The following is a 24,232-nucleotide window of genomic DNA, read 5'->3' as shown; positions in this document are numbered from 1 at the left end:
GTTTGCCACAAAGGCTCTTTGGGCAGAAGGGTTCTCTGGGTCTAAGGAAAAGCCAGTCCTGTAGAAGTCTGTTTCCCAGTGGCTCCAGAAGTTTCTTTCTCTGGGCACCCCGTTGTCCTAGGGACTGGCTGTGTCTGGGAGTGTGGACCCTGATCCTGGTCTGGCAGGAATAGGGTGGTTGGGAGGGATGGTCTGAGGCCAGCTGGGATGCCCTGGAGGTTCTTAAGGCAGCTTGAGCCATGGGATCCCCACAGCTCTGAAGGCCACAGAGAAAGCAGGAGAGTGTGAAGAGGCATCTCCAGGTTGAAGTTAAAATAGTAACCTTCCCAGTCTGCCCTTTGCTTAATGAAATGCAAAGTCGCCTTTATGAGTCTCACTGTACCAGGGCTCTTAGGTCAGTGGTCCTCAGGGTGGGGTGTGAGGTCCATGAGGTCAAAACTATTCCCATAATGATATTTTTTAAAATCTTCATTCTCTTATGAATGTGTAATGGAGGAAAATGTTTTCCTCAACCCTCTTAGGGTCCCTGGTTGGATCTGAAAAGGAAACTGACAAAGACAGACTAAGAGGGGAAAAGCATACACAGTCCCTTGAATTTTTACATGTACCTGGGAGCCTTCACAAGAGACTCAAGACCTGAAGTGCCAGAGCAGGAAGCTTTTATACCTTTCAGACAAAGAAACAGTAAATCTGTGAAGAACTGACAAGACCGAGAAGCTTGGGCTAAATATAAGAATAGTAAAGAAATGACTAGAAAGATAAGGGTTAGTTTAATGAGGTTTATTTGAAGATTCCTCTGGTGCCATTACTGGACTGATAAGAGTCTATCTCCAGTAAAAGAAGAAACTGTTCCCTGCCTTTAGGCTGATAGCAGTGGGGGGAAGCTTTTTCTATGTTTACTGCTTCTTAATTGCCTTCAGCTCAAGATAAATATTATGTCAAAGAGGCATGTTTTTAAAATGACACTCTCTGATTTCCTTCAAGTGTACCAAGGAATTATCCAGAGGCTCCATGACACATCATGACATCTTTGCTTGATGAAAAGTAGAATGTGTGCTTTTGTGTTCTTATGTTTTAAAGGTTTCCCAGTTTTAATTTCTATTATAGTAAATAGTAATAGATGTAATCCAACAGTTGATGCTAAAGCTGAAACTCCAATACTTTGGCCACGTCATGTGAAGAGCTGACTCACTGGAAAAGAGTCTGATGCTGGAAGGGATTGGGGGTGGGAGGAGAAGGGGACGACAGAGAATGAGATGGCTGGATGGCATCACCAACTCGATGGACATGAGTTTGAGTGAACTCTGGGTGTTGGTGATGGACAGGGAGGCCTGGTGTGCTATGATTCACGTGGTCGCAAAGAGTCGGACATGACTGAGCGACTGAAATGAACTGAACTGAACTGATTTTTTAGAGCACTAAAAGGTCCTGAGACTAAAAGAATTGCCATCTTAGATCTTGTATTTCAGTACTTATTATGTAGAGTTGGAGAACCAGGTCCCAAAGAGAGGAGATCATTTGCTGAGAACTCTATCATGTTTCTGATCCCCTGGTGGATACAGCAGCAATAGGTGATCCAGTCTACGCCACAAATGAGCTTGTTAGAGAGCTGAGATATACACCCAAGTAGTTTTATAAGGACTTAGAAGGCAAAGGCAGGATGAATATAAGATAATTGTTTAATTGCTTTAATGACCTGACAGCAGTTCCTATGGGAAAGATATTATTTAGGGGGTTAGCTTTATGTGTTTTTATTTCTTTAAGGTTTAATGTTGGCTTCCCTGGTGGCTCAGACAGAAGAATCTGCCTGCAGTGCAGGAGACCTGGGTTCAATCCCTGGGTCAGGAAGATCCCCTAAAGAAGGGAATAGCTACCTATTCCAGTATTCTTGCCCGGAGAGTTCCATGGACAGAGGAGCCTGGCGGGCTGCAGTCCATGGGGTCGCAAAGAGTCAGACACGACTGAGCAACTAACACTGTCAATTTCACTAAAGTTTAACTTACCAAGCTGCACACTTGAAACCCAAGTTCATCTCTCAAATTCTACTTATAAATAGGTTAGGATTTATATATCTCAAAAATTTGAAAAATCACCTTTGAAGGTCTTAGATTAAATGTTGTATCATTTACAAATTCGGCTAAACTACTTTAAATGTGTTCAACTGCACATACAAATTGAATACATTTGGTTTCCTTTTTAAGTAATTCAATTGCCTGATTTACCAAAACATCCCGAGTATACAAATAACCTCTTAAAGAATTAATAAGTCACAGTCTTATAAGTGTGATGAAGCTTAAGGTTTCTTGGATATTTCAATACTATATAAAACAATGCAATAGCTACCTAAAATAAAAAATGTGAATTAGTTACACTGTTAACATTTTAAACTGACATTTCAGCACTGGTTTATTTATAACTCAGATAAGCCAAATTACCCCGAATGTTAACATAGCTAAAATACCAATAAAGTATCATACCCTAACACATATTGTTAATACTGTTGTTTGATATTTTTAGTATTCTTACACCAATTTTAACCCATTCTGAATTTAAATAGGGAATAATTTAGACCATCCTGCTGTGTTCTAGGAATTATCTTCTTAGGGAATTTTGGGGGTGTCTGTCTCAGCTTGCTGGAGGTTACACAGTAGTCAGCAATTTTGGCCCAGATACTGACTAGACAGTTCTCTGTTGTCCTCATGTCCCCAGGCATGGGTATTATATTCAAGTTATATAGTAACTAATTCTGCTGCTACTCAAGGAAAATTTTAACTTACACTTAAACCTGTCACTTGATTGGGTTTTGTTTGCGGGGGGGCAAGAATCTTAAACTGCTGTAGAAAGTAGTTTTGTGTCAAACATAAAACACCCTGGAATTGAGAGAATACTGGACTATTTGATCTCTTCTGTTTTTGGAACCTCACAATTCTTAGGACTATGAAGACACTGATGTGTGTTCTCCTGGGGACAGTGAGTCATTTCCATGAGTGACATATGAACAGTACTACTTCTACTTTAAAATCACATTTTGGGAGGAGATCCTGGCCTTGAAGGCATTTAGAGCTGGGCTTTTTTTCTCTTAACTCTATCATGAGCTTCTTAAGGGGTTAGATTTTGTCAAATAAAGCTCTTGAGACCCTTCCTAGCACCCAGCTCAAGATGCGATTGTTATGAGATTACCAAATGTTTGAGGAATTAAATAAGAAATGTGATGGAAAAGGAGGGTTAGGTGGAAAATTGATGTAGATGTAAAATTGATTCAATGGAGACGTAGAATAAAGGCTAGCTTTTGAAAAAGTTTAGCAGCAAAGGATATACATAAATGGGAAGGTGAGATGGAAGGAAGAGTACTGTGGTTGATGGGAATAAGTGAGTTTCAAGAACTTCAGTAATAGCAAGCATATTTATGGAGTATTTACTATGTTCCAGGCTCTATCTTGAATGTTTTCTGTATATTAAATAATTCATTTGATCCTCCCAATATCGCTGTGAGGTAGATATCATAATTGTTGCCATTTTCCAGAATGAGGAAACGGAGGCAGAGAGCTGAAGTCATTTACTCTGATACTGTATGTGTGATCATTTACTTTAAGATATTTCAGCGCAACTGTCACTCTGTTGTTTGTATGTGCAATTTGGGCTTCCCTAGTGGCTCAGACAGTAAAGAATCTGCCTGCAATGCAGGAGACCTGGGTTTGATCCTTGGATCGGGAAGATCCCCTGGAGAAGGGAATGGCAACCCACTCCAGTATTCTTGCCTGGAGAACGTCAGTCCATGGACAGAGGAACCTGGCAGGCTATAGTCTTTAGAGTCACAAAGAGTTGAAGTCTGCTAATTACCGATTAGCAGTTGAAGTCTGCTAATCAGTAATTCATATCCCAGAGGTGGTCATGTTCCCAAAACCCCTCTCCCCAGTCTTTGCCGGGTGGTTAGGCTGTCCCCCAGAGTAGAAAATGGCAATCTGCTCCAGGATTATCACCTGGATAATTCCATGGACTGAGGGACTTGGTGGGCTACAGTTTATGGGGTCACAAAGAGTCTGACACAACTGAACAACTGAGCACACAAAACATATGCTGTCCAAGTATTGTTCCATCTAACTTGAAATATCAATAACCTCAGATATGCAGATGACACCAGCCTTATGGCAGAAAGTGACGAGGAACTCAAAGGCCTCTTGATGAAAGTGAAAGAGGAGAGTGAAAAGTTTGGCTTGAAGCTCAACATTCAGAAAATTAAGATCATGGCATCTGGTCCCATCACTTCATGGGAAATAGATGGGGAAACAGTGGAAACAGTGTCAGACTTTATTTTTGGGGGCTCCAAAACCACTGCAGATGCTGATTGCAGCCAGGAAATTAAAAGACGCTTACTCCTTGGAAGGAAAGTTATGACCAACCTAGATAGCATATTAAAAAGCAAAGACATTACTTTGCCAACCAAAGTCTGTCTAGTCAAGGCTATGGTTTTTCCCGTGGTCATGTATGGATGTGAGAGTTGGACTGTGAAGAAAGCTGATCATCGAAGAATTGATGCTTTTGAACTATGGTGCTGGAGAAGACTCTTGAGAGTCCCTTGGACTGCGAGGAGATCCAACCAGTCCATTCTAAAGGAGATCAATCCTGGGTGTTCATTGGAAGGACTGATGCTAAAGCTGAAACTGCAATACTTTGGCCACCTCATGTGATGAGTTGACTCACTGGAAAAGAGTTTGATTCTGGGAGGGATTGGGGGCGGGAGGAGACAGGGACGACAGAGAATGAGATGGCTGGATGGCATCACCGACTCTGTGGACATGAGTTTGAGTGAACTCCGGGAGTTGGTGATGGACAGAGAGGCCTGGCGTGCTGTGATTCATGGGGTCGCAAAGGGTCGGACACGACTGAGAGACTGAACTGAACTGAACTGAACTTGAAGTGACTCAAAAATTGGAGTATAGTTGAATTACAATATTATGTTAGTTTCTGGTGTAGAACTACTAAATATGTATATATATATATATATATATATATATATATATATATATATATTCTTTTCTATTATGGTCCACGGATCAAGGTAAATTGGAAGTGGTCAAACAGGAGATGACAAGAGTGAACACTGTCATTTTAGGGATAAGTGAACTAATGGACAGGAGTGGGCAAATTTAATTCAGATGACCATTGTATCTACTATTGTCAGCAAGAATCCCTTAGAAAAAATGGAGTAGCCCTCATAGTCAACAAAAGAGTCTGAAATACAGTACTTGGGTGCAATCTCAAAAATAACAGAATGATTTTGGTTCATTTCCAAGGCAAACCATTCAATATCACAGTAATCCAAGTCTATGCCCCAACCAGTAATGCTGAAGTTGAATGATTCTATGAAAACCTACAAGATCTTCTAGAACTAACACCCAAAAAAGATGTCATTTTCAGAAGTCAAGAGATATCTCAAGTAACAGGAAAGTTTGGCCTTGGAGTACAAAATAAAATAGGGCAAAGGCTAACAGAGTTTTGCCAAGAGAACACACTGGTCATAGAAAACACCCTCTTCCAACAATACAAGAGACAACTATACATATGGACATTACCAGATGGTCAATACCAGACTGATTATATTCTTTGCAGTCAAAGATGGAGAAGCTCTATACAGTGAGCAAAAGCAAGATGGGGAGTTGACTGTGGCTCAGATCATGAACTCCTTATTGCAAAATTGAGACTTAAATTGAAGAACATAGGGAAAACCACTAGGCTATTCAGCTATGACCTAAATCAAATCTCTTACGATTATACAGTGTAGGTGACAAATAGATTCAAGGGATTCAATCTGATACAGTGCCTGAAGAACTATGGACAGAGATTCATAACATTGTACAGGAGGCAGTGATCAAGACCATCCCCAAGAAAAAGAAACGCAAAAAGGCAAAATGGTTGTCTGAGGAGACCTTACAAATAGCTATGAAAAGAAGAGATGTGAAAGGGAAAGGAGAAAAGGAAAGATATAACCATCTGAATGCAGAGTTCCAAAGAATAGCAAGGAGAGATAAGAAAGCCTTCCTAAGTGAACAATGCAAAGAAATAGAGGAAAACCATAGAATGGGAGGAACTAGAGATCTCATCAAGAAAATTAGAGATACCAAGGGAACATTTCATGCAAAGATAGCAAAATAAAGGACAGAAACGGTGTAAACCTAACAGAAGCAGAAGAAGAGGTGGCAAGAATACACAGAACTATACAAAAAAGATCGTAATGAGCTGAATAACCATGATTGTGTGCTCACTCACCTAGAGTCAGACATCCTGGAATGTGAAGTCAAATGGGTCTTAGAAAGTATCATTATGAACAAAACTAGTGGAGGTGATGGAATTGTGGCTGACCTACTTCAAATCCTAAAAGATGATGCCATTTGTTTATTTTTGCTTTTATTTCCAATATTCTGGGAGGTGGGTCATGGAGGATCCTGCTGTGATTTATGTTGGAGAGTGTTTTGCCTACATTCTCCTCTAGGAGTTTTATAGTTTCTGGTCTTACATTTAGCTCTCTAATCCATTTTGAGTTTATTTTTGTGTATGGTGTTAGGAAGTGTTCTAGTTTCATTCTTTTACAAGTGGCTGACCAGTTTTCCCAGCACCACTTGTTAAAGAGACTGTCTTTTCTCCATTTGATATTCTTGCCTCTTTTGTCAAAGATAAGGTGTCCATAGGCGCGTGGATTTATCTCTGGGCTTTCTATTTTGTTCCATTGATCTATATTTCTGTCTTTATGCCAGTACCATACTGTCTCGATGACTGTGGCTTTGTAGTAGAGCCTGAAGTCCGGCAGGTTAATTCCCCCAGTTCCATTTTTCTTCCTCAAGATTGCTTTAGCTATTCGAGGTTTTTTGTATTTCCATACAAATTGTGAGATTATTTGTTCTAGTTCTGTGAAAAATATCATTGGTAGCTTGATAGGGATTGCATTGAATGTATAAATTACTTTGGGTAGTATACTCATTTTTACAATATTTATTCTTCCAATCCATGAACATGGTATATTTCTCCATCTATTAGTGTCCTCTTTGATTACTTTCAGTAGTGTTTTATAGTTTTCTACGTACAAGTCTTTTGTTTCCTTAGGTAGATATATTCCTAAGTATTTAATTCTTTTCGTTACAACAGTGAATGGAATAGTTTCCTTAATTTCTCTTTCTATTTTCTCATTATTAGTGTATAGGAATGCAAGGGATTTCTGTGTGTTGATTTTATATCCTGCAACGTTCAAAAGCTTCTGCACAGCAAAGGAAACTATAAGTAAGGTGAAAAGACAGCCTTCAGAATGGGAGAAAATAATAACAAATGAAGCAACTGATAAAGGATTAATCTCCAAAATATACAAGCAGCTCCTGCAGCTCAATTCCAGAAAAATAAATGACCCAATCAAAAAATGGGCCAAAGAACTAAACAGACATTTCTCCAAAGAAGACATAAACATGGTTAACAAACACATGAAAAAATGCTCAACATCCCTCATAATCAGAGAGATGCAAATCAAAACCACAATGAGATACCATTTCATACCGGTCAGAATGGCTGCTATCCAAAAGTCTACATGCAATAAATGCTGGAGAGGATGTGGAGAGAAAGGAACCCTCTTACACTGTTGGTGGGAATGCAAACTAGTACAGCCACTATGGAGAACAGTGTGGAGATTCCTCAAAAAACTGGAAATAGAACTGCCATATGATCCAGCAATCGCACTCCTGGGCATACACACCGAGGAAATCAGAATTGAAAGAGACACATGTACTCCAATGTTCATTGCAGCACTGTTTATAATAGCAAGGACATGGAAGCAACCTAGATGTCCATTTGCAGACGAATGGATAAGAAAGCTTTGGTACATATACACAATGGAGTATTATTCAGCCATTAAAAAGAATACATTTGAATCAATTCTAATGAGGTGGATGAAACTGGAGCCTATTATACAGAGTGAAGTAAGCCAGAAAGAAAAACACCAATACAGTATACTAACGCATATATATGGAATTTAGAAAGATGCAAATGATAACCCTGTATACAAGACAGCAAAAGAGACACAGATGTATAGAACAGTTTTTGGGACTCTGTGGGAGAGCGTGAGGGTGGGATGATTTGGGAGAATAGCATTGAAACACGTATGTTGTCATATGTGAAATGAATCACTAGTTCAGGGTCGATGCATGTTATAGGATGCTCAGGGCTGGCATGCGGGGATGACCCAGAGGGAGGATAAAGGGAGGAGGGAGGTGGGAGGGGGGTTCAGGAGGGGGAACTTATGTAAACCTGGGGCGAATTCATGTCAATGTATGGCAAAACCAACCAATGTAATATTGTAAAATAATTTGCCTCCAATAAAAAATACATTAATTACCAAAAAAAAAAAAAAGATGATGCCATTAAAGTGCTATACTCAATTTTCCAACAAATTTGGAAAACTTCAGCAGTGGCCACAGGACTGGAAAAGGTCAGTTTTCATTCCAGTCCCAAAGAGGAGCAATGCCAAAGAATATTCAAACTATTGCATAATTGAACTCATTTCACATGCTAGCAAGGTAATGCTCAAAATCCTACAAGGTAGGCTTCAACAGTATGTGAAATGTGAACTTCCAGATGTTCAAGCTGGGTTTATAAAAGGCAGAGGAACCAGAGATCAAATTGCCAACATCCACTAGATCATTGAAAAAGCAAATGAATCCCAGAAAAACATCTACTTCTGCTTCATTGACTGCACTAAAGCCTTTGACAGTGTGGAATACAATAAACTGTGGAAAATTCATAAAGAGATGGGAAACCAGACCACCTTACTGCCTTCTGAGAAACCTGTATGCAAGTCAGTTCAGTTCAGTTCAGTCGCTCAGTCGTGTCCGACTCTCCGCGACCCCATGAATCACAGCACGCCAGGCCTCCCTGTCCATCACCAACTCCCGGAGTTCACTCAAACTCATGTCCACAGAGTCGGTGATGCCATCCAGCCATCTCATTCTCCGTCATCCCCTTCTCCTCCCGCCCCCAACCTTTCCCAGCATCAGAGTCTTTTCCAGTGAGTCAACTCGTCGCATGAGGTGGCCAAAGTATTGAAGTTTCAGCTTTAGCATCAGTCCCTCCAATGAACATCCAGGATTGATCTCCTTTAGAATGGACTGGTTGGATCTCCTTGCGGTACAAGGGACTCTCAAGAGTCTTCTCCAACACCACAGTTCAAAAGCATCGATTCTTCGGTGATCAGCTTTCTTCACAGTCCAACTCTCACATCCATACATGCAAGTCAGGAAGCAACAATTAGAACCACGGACTGATCCTAAACTGGAAAAGGAGTATGACAAGGATGTATATTGTCACCCTGTTTATTTAACTTATATGCAGAGTATATCATGGGAAATGCCAGTCTGGATGAAGCACAAACTGAAATCAAGTTTGCTGGGAGAAATATCAATAACCTCAGATATGCAGATGATACCACCCTTATGACAGAAAGTTAAGTGGAACTAAACAGCCTCTTGATGAAAGTGAAAGAGGAGAGTGAAAAAGTTGGCTTAAAACTCAACATTCAGAAAACTAAGATCATGGCATCCAGCCCCATCACATCATGGCAAATAGATGGGAAAACAATGGAAACAGTGAGAGATTTTATTTTCTTGTGCTCCAAAATCACTGTGGATGGTGACTGTAATCATGAAATTAAAAGATATTTGCTCCTTGGAAGAAGAGCTATGACAAACCTAGACAGCATATTAAAAAACAGAGACATTACTTAGCCGACAAACGTCCTGTCTCTTCAAAGCTATTGTTTTTCCAGTAGTCATATATGAATGTGAAAGTTGGACCATAAAAAAGCCTGAGTGCCTTTGTATAATTGATGCTTTCAAACTGTGGTGTTGGAGAAGACTCTTGAGAGTCCCTTGGATTGCAGGGAAATCAAACCAGTCATTCCTAAAGGAAATCAACCCTAAAGTATTGAGGAAGCTCAATACTTTGGCCACCTGATGCGAAGAGTTGACTCATTGGAAAAGACCCTGATGCTGGGAAAGATTGAAGGCAGGAGGAGAAGGGGACGACAGAGGACGAGATGTTTGGATGGCATCGCCAACTCAATGGACATATGTTTGAGCAAACTCATGTGAAGATGATGAAGGACAGGGAAGCCTGGTGTGCTGCAGTCCATGGGGTCACAAAGAGTTGGATATGACTGAGCGCCTGAACAGCAACAACAGTGGGATACTGAGTATAGTTCTCTGTGCTATACAGTAGGTTCTTATTGTATATCTATTTTATATGTAACAGCGTAGATCTGCTAATCCCAAACTCCTAATTTATTCCTCCCCATCTTCTTTCCCCTTTGATAACCATAGTTTTTATTCTGTCTTGAGTCTACTTCTGTTTTATAAATAATTTGTATCATATTTTAGATTTCACATATAAGTGATATCATATGGCATTTGTCTTTCTCTGTCTGACTTAACTTCACTTAGTATGATAATGTCTAGTCCACCCATGTTGCTGCAAATGGCATTATTTCATCCTTTTTTATGGCTAAATAAGTATTCCACTGTGTATATATAGCACATCTTATTTATCTATTCATCTGTCAGTGGACACTTAAGTTGCTTACATGTCTTGGCTGTTGTAAATAGTGTTGCAATGAACGCTAGAGTACATGTATCTTAGGGGTTTGTCTGGATATATGCCCAGGAGTAGGATTGCTGGATCATATGGCAACTATTTTTAGTGATCTGAGGAACCTCCATATTTTCCATAGTGGCTGCACCAGTTTACATTCCCACCAACAGTGTATGAGAGTTCCCTTTTCTCCACCCCCTAAACTCCTTTTCGAAGGGTCCTTGTTGGCGTGTTTGAGGACGGAGCCGGGCCAAATCAAGCTTATAAAATCAGATCGTGGGTGACACTTCTGTGCATGCTTGCTGATAAATGTTGGCACTGGTTTCAGAGTTTGATCTCAGATTGGCCACCACGGTGACAGGTGCTGTTCGTGAGGTTGCTGGGGACTGCTCTAATACTGATCTTCAGAGGGTGCTAGTATCTGCCAGAAACCCTGACAGTTGCTGAACTACCCCAATGGTGGGGGCAGCCTGCAGCTGCCTCAGGTCACAAGGCTGGTGGGGGGCAGCACGGGTGCTCAGCCCAGGCTTCCAACTCCCGAATCCACAGGTCACACTGCCGCTCTGTGAGAGGAGACTGAACATAAGCTAGTGGGTTTTTAGCAGAGGGCCTGGGTGTTTAAGCAAATAGCGTAGCTAGAGACAGTAGTGTTTGAGAAAAAAGATTCCCTGGAGTCAGGAAGAGAAGAGACAGTGGTGTGAAGACAGTGGGTGTCTCTCTGAGTAAGTTTAGAGGCAGAGGAAGTGAGCAGGTTCTGCCTGAGGCGCTGTATTTCCTTGGTGAACTAACAGTCAAGGTCTTGGGTTAAAAGAAAGGGGGTGGGGTCCCTAGTGGGGAGACAAAGCCTCTTTTGTGTCTCCCATTAATATTCTCATATGAAGCAGGAAGGCCCAGAACCAGGAGTCGAGCTTCTCTGAAGGGAAGCCTACCGAGCGTGGCCCTAGGGCTGAGCCCAGGGCGTCTGTCCCCACCCCCAGTGCCTACTGAGATGTCAGAGTCATCCAGTGGGAGGCCTGGGATACACGCCTGTCCTAAAGATCAGTGATCAGAAGAGCAAAGCCCAGTGTGAAGGGCCAAGTAGCCAGAGACACCGGCTCCACGGGACTCAGCCAGGCTGGAAGCCGAGGGTGAGGGGGAGGGTTCAGTGGCACAATTTGCTGTCCCTTCCTCAAGTGCATGGGCAAGTTCAGGATGTTCGTGATGAATTTTAAGTTTCCCTGAGGACAGTCAGTTCTGGAGAAATGGGATGACTGTCTTTTGTTCTCTGCAAAAGCTGATGAATAATTCAAGGCAGCGGTAGGGAAGTGGGCTCAGAGCAGGGACATCCTGGGGCGTTGCCATGGAGCTGAGCTTTCACAGGAAGGGACCCGCTTGGTCTTGTATGCTCCTGGGAATCCCTGGACCTCACTCACCTGGCATGGCTCCCCTGGAACCATGCTCCGAGGACTAGGAGCTTCTAAACCCAGCGGAGACAAGCAGTTGTGTTGAGGCCAGCCCGCTCCCTCTAAGGCCTCCACATTGTACTTAGAGAAAGAGCGGTGCTGCCGGGGGAAGGGGCGAGGCAGGGAACCCCTTGAGCCTGCGGGGCCCTACCCCTGTCTGCCCACAGCCGTGGGCTTCCTTCCCCACCTACTGGAGACAGGCTCTTTCCTCAGGTTGAAACCACTTTGCAAGCAGCCCCTCCCCATGGACTCACCTTTGATCTAGACTTGCTGCTTCTCGTTCAAAGGAATGAGCTGTCTGTCCCCAAATTCCTCAGATGCCCACGACCTATTGCTGGAAGTAAATTTATACACTAGCAAATCAGACACCTCAGTCTGAAAAAGCATAATCAAACCATCTGGCCTCCGAATTCAGCTGTCAGTGTTTTATTGTTGTATCTTCCAACACTAAGAAAATATCTTTGCAGCATGTTAAATGTGCAAAACACCACGTTGCGTCTCTTTTAAGAACAGCTGTGCAAAGGTCTGGGCACCCAACCCCAGTACTCAGCAGAAGGCCTGGCTCCTGTTCTCCGAAGGCCTCTCTCCACTCTCCTCACTGTGGGGAAGACTGTCTAAGGCAGCCAACCGTGAAGTTAGAGAGAAGGCTGTCTGTCCAGTATAATCGTACCTTGTTCTGAGTGTAAAGATTTCATATAGTTTTCAATATACAGTCATGTATGGATGTGAGAGCTGGACTATATAGAAAGCTGAGTGCTGAAGAATTGGTGCTTTTGAACTGTGGTGTCGGAGAAGACTCTTGAGAGTCCCTTGGACTGCAAGGAGGTCCAACCAGCCCATCCTAGAGGAGATCAATCCTGGGTGTTCATTGGAAGGACTGATGCTAAAGCTGAAACTCCAATACTTTGGCCACCTGATGCAAAGAACTGACTTGTTTGAAAAGACCCTGATGCTGGGAAAGATTGAAGGCGGGAGGAGAAGGGGACGACAGGGGATGAGATGGTTGGATGGCATCACCGACTGAATGGACATGAGTTTGAGTGAGCTCCGGGAGTTGGTGATGGACAGGGAGGCCTGGAGTGCTACAGTCCATGGGGTCGCAAAGAGTCGGACACAACTGAGCGACTGAACTGAACTGATACAGTATTTATAGCAAGTCACCTTAGAATAATATTAGTATATTATAGCCACGTTTCCCAGGTGGCACTAGTGGTTTAAAAAAAAAAATTAAAGCCCGCCTGCCAGTACAGGAGACGTAGCAGTTGCAGGTTCAATTCCTAGGTCTGGAAGATCTCCTGAGGGAGGGTATAGCAACCCACTCCAGTATTCTTGACTGGAGAATTCCATGGACAAAGGAGCCAGGTGGGCTACAGTCCATAGGGTTGTAGAGAGTCGGACATGGCTGAAGTGACTTAACACACACACGCACACACACACACACACACACATTATCACCACGGTCATAAACTAATTTGAAAAATATTGGAAGCCACATCAAGGTTTTGCATGAAACAAGGGAAGTGACGTTGATCTCAGTAAACTCATCATTCATCTTCATCAATATTCCCTCCAAAGACAGAGTAAGGCAACAGTTGTGCGGTTGCAAGCTGTACTCAGCACATCAGCTCCCCAGCAACTTAGAGTCATTCAGTCCCTGGAGTCAGGGCGGCCTGATAATGTTTGGTTACCCCGGGAAAACTGAGCATCTTATTCAATTAAAATAGATGAACTCACTTCCTTTTTTTTTTTTTTTATTTTATTGGAGGCAAATTACCTTACATTAATATATTGGTTGGTTTTGCCATACATTGACATGAATCCGCCCTGGGTATACATGTGTTCCCTCTCTTGAACCCCCTTCCCACCTCCCTCTTCCCCATATCCTCCCTCCTCCCCATATCCTCCCTCCTCCCCATATCCTCCCTCCAGGTCATCCCCATGCACCAGCCCCAAGCATCCTTTTTTTAAAAATAGTGCTTTCTTTTCCGACAACATGTATCTGGGACCTACGGGTAGGGTGAATGATATGAGGGAAGTATTAGAGAGAGGGAGAGGATTGGGAAGTGGGAAGTGTTGGGAGGAAGAGTTATGATTTATAAAGACAGAGCATTAAGCATCATTTATTAATTCTTGAGAGTCCCTTGGACAGCACAGAGATCAAAGCAGTCAATCCTACAGGAAATCAACTCTGAATATTCATTGGAAGGACTAATGCTGAAACTGAAGCTCCAATACTTTGGCCACGTGATATGAAGAACTGACTCACTGGGAAAGACCCTGATCCTGGGAAAGCTTGAGGGCAGGAGAAAAAGAGAGTGATAGAGGATGAGATGATTGGATGGCATCATTGACTCAATGGACATGAGTTTGAGCAAGCTAGGAGACAGTGAGTTAGAAAAGCCTGGCATGCTGTAGTCCATGGGGTCGCAAAGAGTTGGACATGACTGAGCGACTGAACGACAACAACAAAATTAAGGAGCCAAGACTGAGCACCCAGAGAGTGGCTAGGATTTCGAAATGAGATAAACCAAGACACAATAGCAATGGTAACAGAACAGTTTCTGTGGCTAAAGCCGCTCTGGGCTGAGTGCATGTGTCACTTCTAAATTCATATGTTGCAACTTAACTCTCCAGCGGATGGTATTAGGAGGCAAGGGGGCTATTGGGAGATGATTAGTTCATGAGGTTGGAGCTCTCATGACTGGAATTGGTGCCCTTGGAAAAGAGACCTCAGGGCGCTCCCTCATCCCTCCCTGTATGTGGGGACACAGAAAGGAGACAGCCATCAGTAGGGGGCTAACTCACTAGACACCAAATCTGCCAGTGCCCTGATTATGGGCTCTCCAGCCTCCAGAACCATGAGAAATTCATTTCTGTTGTTTATAAACCACCCAGTTTATGGCACTGCTTTTTTTTCATGGTACTTTTGTTATAGCAGCCTGATTCGACCAAGACACAAGTTTTTATATTTTGGGGGAGATGTGTAATCTGGTGAGGAAGAGCCACACATACCCAATTAACTATAAAAAACAGGAGAATGTAACCAATATTATAAGAAAAAAATAATGAACTGTGGAATTGCACAGGAGGGAGACATAAATTCTGAAGTTGAAGGTAGGATAGTGTTCCTGGAGAACACACAAGTTGGCAGCCCCTGGCACACCGAACCTCCATGCCAATTGACAGTAACATGGCCTTGGGGTGCTGTGGGATGTATCTGGGTGAGTGCTCTCAACCCCCATTTCACCCTCTTTCTTTTTGGAGATGTTGGAAGGCTGAAAATGACCCTTCCAAGGTTTCGTAGGAGCTAGAAGCCCTCTCGTGTAGATTGGAAGGCAGACATGAGCAGAGGCTGTGTGCTGTAGTGGTGTCTACCAGTCAACTCCAAGAGACCTGAGTGTTGCAGCCTGGCCTCCAGGGTCCGGCTTCATGGGCTGAGGCAGTTGGAGCCACAGTGGTGGTCATCACAATAGCAGCAGCAGCAGTAGCCTGTTCTCTGGACGCTACCAGTGATTTCAACTTGAAAACCAATGTCCACTGGCAGCCTCCGGACTTATCCTGCAGTGCTTTCAATAGGAAATGCCTGGATTGCTTTCTGTGTCCTGCACCAAACCCTGAGAAACAGAGATACCTTGAACAACCAATAAACGAGGTGTACAGATAAAGAGTAATCCAGGAAAAGTGACAGCTGACTTAAGCGTGGCGACATTCACTGCATCATCCCTTTGTTAGCCACCTACAAGTTGGCCTCTGTTCCACCACTCCACGTCCCCTAGTTGATCGCCAGTGACCCCATCCTTGCAGAGATTCACTATAGTGGCAGCTCTGTTTATTTGCCGCCTCTCATGGCTATCCACTCCAGTATTCTTGCCTGAAGAATCCCATAGACAGAGGAGGCTGGCAGGCTACAGTCCATAGGGTTGCAAAGAGCCGGACACGACTGAGCAGCTCGTTATTTTTTTCCCTTCCTCAGCCCTGTTTCCTTCTGCATTTGCTCTTTCCACTCTTCCTTCTCGGTCTTTTCCTCTGAATTCTCTTGTCTGCTGCTCCTATCATTGCGTATGCCCTCGGTCCTCTGTGCTTCTGTCCTGGTGCTCTCTCCCTTGGGAATCTATATTCATTCTTTTGTCACTTCCTGGGGATCAAGTATGTGCCGAGTGCTCTGGCCAATGTAAAGACGAGTGGCAAGACTCAGGCTCCAGGCATTTTCAGTTTAGTAAGAGAGGAGAGTCATGGATACAAAAAGCATATTCCAGTGTAATGAGTATTATAGGAAAGGTATCAAAAGGGGCTTTGCAAATTAAAGATAAAAAGTCAGGGAGGCTTCACGAAGAAGGCAACCTGGGAGCTGAACCAGAGAAGGATATGACAGGTGAAGATAGACCTCAGAGAAAAGAAAGCATTTTGATGAGAGGAAAAGCATGAGAAAAATTGAGTAGAAGTGAGGAAATACAGACTTCCTAGGTGGCTCAGTGGGTAAAAATTCTGCCTGCAATACAGGAGATATGGGAGATGAGGTTCTATCCCTGGGTTGGGAAAAACCCCTGGAGGAGGGCATGGCAACCACTCCAGTATTCTTGCCTGGAGAATCCCATGGACAGCGGAGCCTGGCAGGCTCCAGTCCCTGGAGTTGCACAATTGAAACCACTGAGCATGCATGCACGAGAAAGTGGGAAGTTTTGTACTCATGTCCATAAAGCAACGTAGTAGTTAGATTATAAGTGTTGTGAGGTGACCTTGTTCACTAGCTTGTCACTATTCCCAGGATTCATCATACTGCCTGGCACACAGTAGGCCTGCAATAAGTATTTGTTGAATGTAAGTCTAGAGCAATGAGTGTTCTCTTCCAATGTGCCAGTGGATGAGCCCAATCCAGAGCCCAAATGCTCCCTCCATTCAGCCTGCTGCAGCTCTGCCGATAAGAGTCAACATAGGACAAGAAGCCCTTGAAGATCTACGTCTTCCATACACCCCAGACAAAGAGCTTTCTCCTGACTTTACCTTATATTCTTTTACAGTTAACCAATCCACTGGGCTGAGTGTATCAGCACCATCCACTAATCTCGATGATTCAAAATATACCCAGAATATGACCGCTTCTCACCATATCCCCTGCTACTGCCCAGTCCATTCCTCTTGTTCCCCCAACAAGCACAGCAGCAAGTAGGATCCCTTAAGGAATATAAATCATAGCATGTCACGCCTGTGCTCTTCCCACTTCCCGCGTTCTATAAGGCCTTACATGAGAAGCAACATTTATGAGGACCACACACACAGTAAAGAGTAATACACTCTTCTCCTTCCATTAATTCCACGCCAGGGAATTTCTCTCTCACACCTGGTGAGACATGCACTTTAATCTTCTTTCCACTTTCTTTCAACTCTTGCCTATTACCCTGAAATGCATCCTTTCTTCTTCTTTACTGGTCTCCTCAGTGAGCCAAAAGACAAGCTGTATTAAGTCTAATAAACCGAAGAATAGTTATAGAGATTTCACTACCCTGGTATTTGGAATGAAATTAGATTGAATTAAGACTCAGTGTTGGCATCTTCCGGTTTGCCGGACTTCATGTCTTCAGCGTGCCTTCCCATAGGTGTTTCCACTGCCTCCTTCTCCCCAAAGTAACCCACTCGTCTTTGAGTTCCAGCCTCCTTCAAGTTACTCCTTGAGGGGCTTCCCTGGTAGCTCAGTTGGTAAAGAACGCGCCTGCAGTGTAGGAGACCAGTTTGATTCCTGGGATGGGAAGATCCACTGGAGAAGGGATAGTCTACCCACTCCAGTATTCTTAGGCTTCCCTGATGGCTCAGCTGTTAAAGAATCTGCCTGCAATGCAGGAGACCTGGCTCAATCTCTGGGTTGGGAAGATCCCCTGGAGAAGGGAAAGACTACTCACTGCAGTATTCTGGCCTGGAGAATTCCATGGACTGTATAGTCTTTGGGGTTGCAAAGAGTCAGACACAACTGAGTGACTTTCACTTTACTTCAAGTTATAGAACCTTTCCAAAATAATTTCTTCCTTGGAATTATTGTCTGTATGTTTTCTCTAAGTAGTAGTATAGAAAAAAGAGGTTTTGTTATTTCTTTTCTTTGCAATAAAAATTTCTAGCAATATTATTGGTTAAATAGCCATCTATGATGTTACCGTTAGCAATCTCCACTTCCTACATTGTTTCAGTGGCAAAACCAACTAACTTATGATGGAAGGAAGAAAGGAGCCAAGAAAATTATTTCATAAAAAAATAGACTTTTAAAAAAAAATCTGTCATTAACTGCACTTGTTTTTTCTTGAAGATTTTTTTTCTTGGGGCACTTTTGGTGAGAAGCAGAGATGAGCCCTTGTCTCCATTGTCAGTCAATTCACAATCTAAAGGAAGAAGCAAAGCAACCACACACACACACGTACACACACACACACACACACTGAGGCAGTCACAAATTTCAGACTAGAACAGGACACAAGAAGTCCATATTAGGGACTTCCTTGGTGCGCCAGTGGTTAAGATTTTGCCTTCTAATGCAGAGGATGAGAGTTGGATCCCTGGTCAGGGAGCTAAGACCCCACTGCCTCTCAGAAAAAAAACCAAAACATAAAACAGAAACAATATTGTAACAAATTCAATAAATACTTTAAAAATGGCCCACATTAAAAAAAAATCTCTAAAAAAAAGAAATCTCATTTTAAGGAATTAATTAATCCCTTAATCCCTAATTAAGATAGATGACTATGTGGATGAAAAATCCTTGCATCTCAGTCCAACACACCATTGTCAGCAGTTGAAGGGAGACAAAAGCTCCAGAGAGTTTAAGTTAGATCAGTCCAGAAGAGGAAGTACACCCAGGAAATTCACTGTTTCATTTCACAGCACTTTCCTTGTGTTAGTACCTTGGGCCTCTGGAAATCGATAAAAGGGGAGACAGACAGAATTTTCATTTTGAATGTTTGTGTCCTGTATAGAGAATCTAGCCAGGCTAGGTAAGATGAAAATAAAAGGATGGGCCAGAGCCAGGATTGTAGAACTTGAAAATATTTTGCTGCCCGAGAGAGTGTCTGTAAGCTGACCATGATGACAGTTGGCTGCAGGCCTTAGCAGATGCATTTCCCAAGCATTTTCAGATTTAATGAGTCCAGAGAGCATCCTGTGGGGCAGGTCAGTCACTTATTAGCAGATTACGGAAAGGAAGTGGGGGAATCTAAGTGTTTAAGTGAGTGATAGGGACACCAGGAGTGAGTGTCTCAGCTCGAGTTCTCATAAACACTTTTGCTTTCAGGAGAGACAGGGAAATGGAATGGCTTCAAGTGTGAGTGTGAGGTCAGAGAAGAGGGAGGTGATTTTCCAAGTGAACATTTAGTCCCTTGCCCTGTGCTTTTGTACATACACCCATGAATGCTGACCCAGCCTGCAAAAACCACTTGCTTGCAGTGGACATCCATCATGCCATCTGGCTGCCCAGCACTTTCCTGGTACTCTTTCTTGGTTTGAAAATTTCCAGATTTATGGTCCCACTTCCCCAAGAAGGAGTCAGAACCTCATTTTCCCAAGTCCCTTTGCAGCTGATAGAGACTTGGGCCCATCCTCCTCAGATGAATTGAGGCAAAACTTCTATTTGAAGGAGAAGTTGCAGAGTCAGGAAGTTTGCCGAGTGGAAGAATTCTGATAAGGGTGGAAAGGAGATATTTGGTATGCAGAAGTTGAGATGGTCCCAGTAGCAGTTCCCCTGTAGTGCTGAAATGGCAGTGTCTGTCCTGGAGTAGTAATTAGAGCACTGGTCTAGCTGAGTAGTCTCCAAACCCAATTATCTAGCCCTCAGTGATGATATTTGGTGAAATACCAATATAGTCCAGTGATGACAATTGAGGTAGCACAGTGAATTCTGTTGTTTGCGACCAAGAACTCTTACTAATACTCCTTGCACATATAGGGGGTGCAAAAAAAATGAAAAAAAAGTCAGCAATCAAAAGGTTAATATAACATTTTAAAGCATTCATGTATTTGTGCCTACACCAAAAAGATATGTATTGTTTATGTGTGTATGTGTTAGACTCAGTCGTGTCTGATTTTTTGTGACCCCATGGACTGTAGCCCGCCAGGCTCCTCTGTCCATAGAGATTCTCCAGGCAAAATATTGGAATGGGTTGCCATTCCCTTCTCCAGGGAATGTTCCTGACCCAGGGCTTGAACCCAGGTCTCCTGCATTGCAGACAGATTCTTTACCACCTGAGATACCAGGGAATTTATTTTAAAGATACAGAATTTCAGAGAAGTCTAGTGTTGTACTCAGCAATTTAATACACCCAGGTTAAAACTAGATCTGGGCTTTCTGACTCCGAGTTCAATGATTTCTCCAGGAAAACCTGCTTCATTATGTGAAGATATTGAGTCATTTTCTTAATTGAATTAAAGTAGAAATAATCCTCCCCCCAAAAAGATTATTCCACTCACAGGACTGTATGTCTAGGATTAGAGTGAGGCAAATGGGGCATTTTGCCTCAAGTGCAAAATTTAGAGGGGTGCCAAAAATTTAGTGCTCAAGATAGATGTTTTAATGCAATATTTTAAAAATGAAAATTAATTTAAAAAGTCATCGATGACCTAAATATCAATATTTCAGAAACAGAATCTGTATGACCCATTTTCCCCTTTATCTCAAGCTCTGATATAATTACTAATCCTGTCTTTGGGATCATATGCATATTATCTATAACTAAATTAGGAGCACAGATTAAACTACCCAATTGCCTTCTCAAATATTTCATTTGATTCTTTTTCCTCCTGGCGTGTGAATTTTCTCCAACAGAATGCATAGCAGCTTCTCTCTGTGAGCATTCCTGAGCCTGTAAATCTGGATTAGATGAGCACATCCATGTCCAGACCAGTCTGAGTCTTACAGAAATATTAACTCTGGCCGAATCTCTAAAATAACAGAGTAAAGGAGACCAAATGAAACACGAAGGGACATAAGATTAAATTTTAACGAGGATCTGAGCTGTTGGCTGTTCGCCACCTCTAAAGAGATGCCTTGATAAATCGTAACAGTAATCACGGTGATTAACATGTATTTGACACCCTGTTGCAGAGACTCTGTGCTATAGACATGTGAAGCAGCTGATGCTTTTTGTTACAATCGTTGTGAGGCAGGAACTCAGGAGAGGAAAGTGAAGTTGATATCCACAGTTATCAAGTGGCAGAGCCACAGCACAAGCCGAGATAAAGTCTCCCTGCTCTGCTTTGTTTTCTTTCAAGAAAGTGAATCTATTTTCCCCCAGAAATCAAGGAACTCAAGACCTGTGGAGGATCAAGATTGGACTTCCCCAGCAGGGCCACTGGACATTGTTAGGCTGCTAGCCTGAGAAAACCTCACCTTCTCATTGATGAATGACAGAGGTGGAAGGAGAAAAAGCAGGACCTTCAAACCTGGAATATCTGTCAACAGCCCTGCACCACTTAATTGTCCCTGCCATGTTGTGGAGTTTGTCCAGTCCCAAAGGATGCCAGTGCAGGAGACCAAAGAGACGCAGGTTCAATCCCTGGGTTGGAAAGATCCCCTATAGGAAGGCATGGCAACCCACGCTACTATTCGCTCCTGGAGAATCCCATGGACAAAGGAGGCTGGTGGGTTACAGTCCATAGGGTCACTAAGAGTTGGACATGACTGAAATGACTTAGCACACACAGCATAACACAAAAGATAACTTCATGTGTTTGGATGCTCACTACACAAACCACGAAGTTCCCATATGAGAAAAATGTCTTCAGAAGGCATCCTAATACAGATGGGGAAACTGAGGCCCTAGCAAGCAAAGCCATTTCATTAGTAAAACTGGAACCAAGCCCCAGGTCGCACTCCATTCACTGCACTGTTCGGCCACTCAGAGTCAGTCCTCCATCCGAAAGGTTACGCTTCATCAGAGAGACCAGAGATCAAAAACTGGTGTTTAATGGCCAAATCTAACTTGCAGATGTGGTTTTTCTTTCTTGGTTTGTTAAATGCTTTTGAAAAATGTGAACTAGCTGATATCATTTAAAAATCAAGAGTTTTCACATACAAATCCAAATTTCTGGCTTCCTTGGAAAATTTTCAAGATCAGGACACACTGGAATCATTTTCATACATGCCGACTAATGTCTAGAGCTGGTGGTGTGCTGTGGAGAGCTCAGAATAGCTCCTAAGAGCCAAAGATAGGGTGCTCAGAATGATAAGGTGTTGTGAGTGAGCTGTTACACAGGTGATAGCCAAAGATCAGTCATAGTGGGGTTTACGTCTTGGACATTAGCCAAACTACAAATTAGGGCTTTTGTTTCTCCATCTCTGCCCTGCCTTTCTCTCCTTTCCTTCTTTCTCATTCTTTCTTTCCTTTCTTTCTCCCTCCTTCCCTTCCTTCCCCTGTCTTCCTTCCCTCTTTCCCTCTCTCTCTCTTTTGATCATTTGGGTTTTTTTTGGACCACCAGTTTACTACCACAACACCATCTGAAACTAAAGAGAACCCACCCTGTTCAGAAAATCACAATCCTGCTGGGTCATTTTCACTTGTTCATGTTACCCTCTCGGCTAGGGAAGGAACTGAAATTGGCATCTCCTACAGTGAAAAGGTTGGCTTGAAGCTCAACATTCAGAAAACAAAGATCATGGCATCTGGTCCCATCACTTCATGGGAAATAGATGGAAAAACAGTGGAAACAGTGTCAGACTTTATTTTTGGGGGGCTCCAAAATCACTGCAGATGCTGATTGCAGCCATGAAATTAAAAGACGCTTGCTCCTTGGAAGGAAAGTTATGACCAACCTTGATAGTATATTAAAAAGCAGAGACATTACTTTGCCAACCAAGGTCCGTCTAGTCAAGGCAATGGTTTTTCCCGTGGTCATGTATGGATGTGAGAGTTGGACTGTGAAGAAGGCTGATCGCCGAAGAATCGATGCTTTTGAACTGTGGTGTTGGAGAAGACTCTTGAGAGTCCCTTATACTGCAAGGAGATCCAACCAGTCCATTCTAAAGGAGAGCAATCCTGGATGTTCATTGGAGGGACTGATGCTAAAGCTGAAACTGCAATACTTTGGCCACCTCATGCGACGAGTTGACTCACTGGAAAAGACTCTGATGCTGGGGAAGGTTGGGGGCGGGAGGAGAAGGGGACGACGGAGAATGAGATGGCTGGATGGTATCACCGACTCTGTGGACATGAGTTTGAGTGTACTCCGGGAGTTGGTGATGGACAGGGAGGCCTGGCGTGCTGTGATTCATGGGGGTCGCGGAGAGTCGGACACGACTGAGCTACTGAACTGAACTGAACAGTAGACTGTAGGCTTCCCAGGTGGTTCAGTGGTAAAGAATCTGCCTACGAATGCAGGAGATGCAGGAGACACAGGTTTGACCCCTGGGTTGGAAAGATCCCCTAGAGAAGGAAACAGCAGCCCACTCCAGTATTCTTGTTTGGGAAATGCCATGGACAGAAGAGCCTTGTAAACTACTGTTTGCGGGGTTGCAAGAGTCCAACACAACTTAGCGACTAAAAAACAGTAGACTGTAGACATAAATGGTGATCTTCCTAAAACCAGCTTGTTGAGTAAAGGGTTAGTCGTTAAGCACTCTTAAAACAGTGTTTATTCACGTATAACACAAGTGTACAAAATCTAAAGCTCAGCTGAAGGAGTTATCATCAAGTGAATACCATATAACAATATCCTCCCTGCCAGCTAACCCTACAGGTAACATAACAATATCCAGTTCAAGAGAGACAATGTTGACCGTATACCCAGAAGCACCCTCCTAACCTCTCCCAATTAATGCCCCCTTCCTCCTTGCCAAAGGTAACCACTCTCCCGACTTCTAATACCACAATTTCCTTTTGCCTGCTTGTGAACTTCGTATGAATAGAATCTAGAACATATATTCTTTTCTACCTAGCTTCTTGATTTGGCATATTTGTGAGTTCCGTTCATTTTTCTGAAATGGAATTTAACCGTTTTTTCTGTGAAGGGGGGCTTCCCTGGTAGTTCAGCCAGTGAAGAATCTGCCTGCAGTGCAAGAGACCTGGGTTTGATCCCTGGGTCAGGAAGATCCCTTGGAGAAGTGATATTTGTGAGTTCCATTCATTTTTCTGAAATGGAATTTAACTGTTTTTTCTATGACTATTCCATGGTTTGTTTATTTACTCTACTACTGGGTGGTT

At 43.0% G+C, this 24,232-nt stretch overlaps 1 protein-coding gene across 1 annotated transcript in view; it reads left to right on the top strand.

Moving 5' to 3' along the window:
- Nucleotides 1-24,232, top strand: part of LOC148774973 (uncharacterized) — a 213,316-nt gene that overhangs the window by 119,716 nt on the left and 69,368 nt on the right. The gene's annotated exons all lie outside the window — the stretch shown is intronic.

Source organism: Moschus berezovskii, chromosome 18 (genome assembly GCF_049115385.1).
Source record: "Moschus berezovskii isolate FMDL1 chromosome 18, NW_MosBer_1.0, whole genome shotgun sequence".
NCBI classification, from domain to species: domain Eukaryota; kingdom Metazoa; phylum Chordata; class Mammalia; order Artiodactyla; family Moschidae; genus Moschus; species Moschus berezovskii.
Note: the sequence above shows the minus strand (reverse complement) of the source record. Positions and strands in the feature narration are given on the sequence as shown.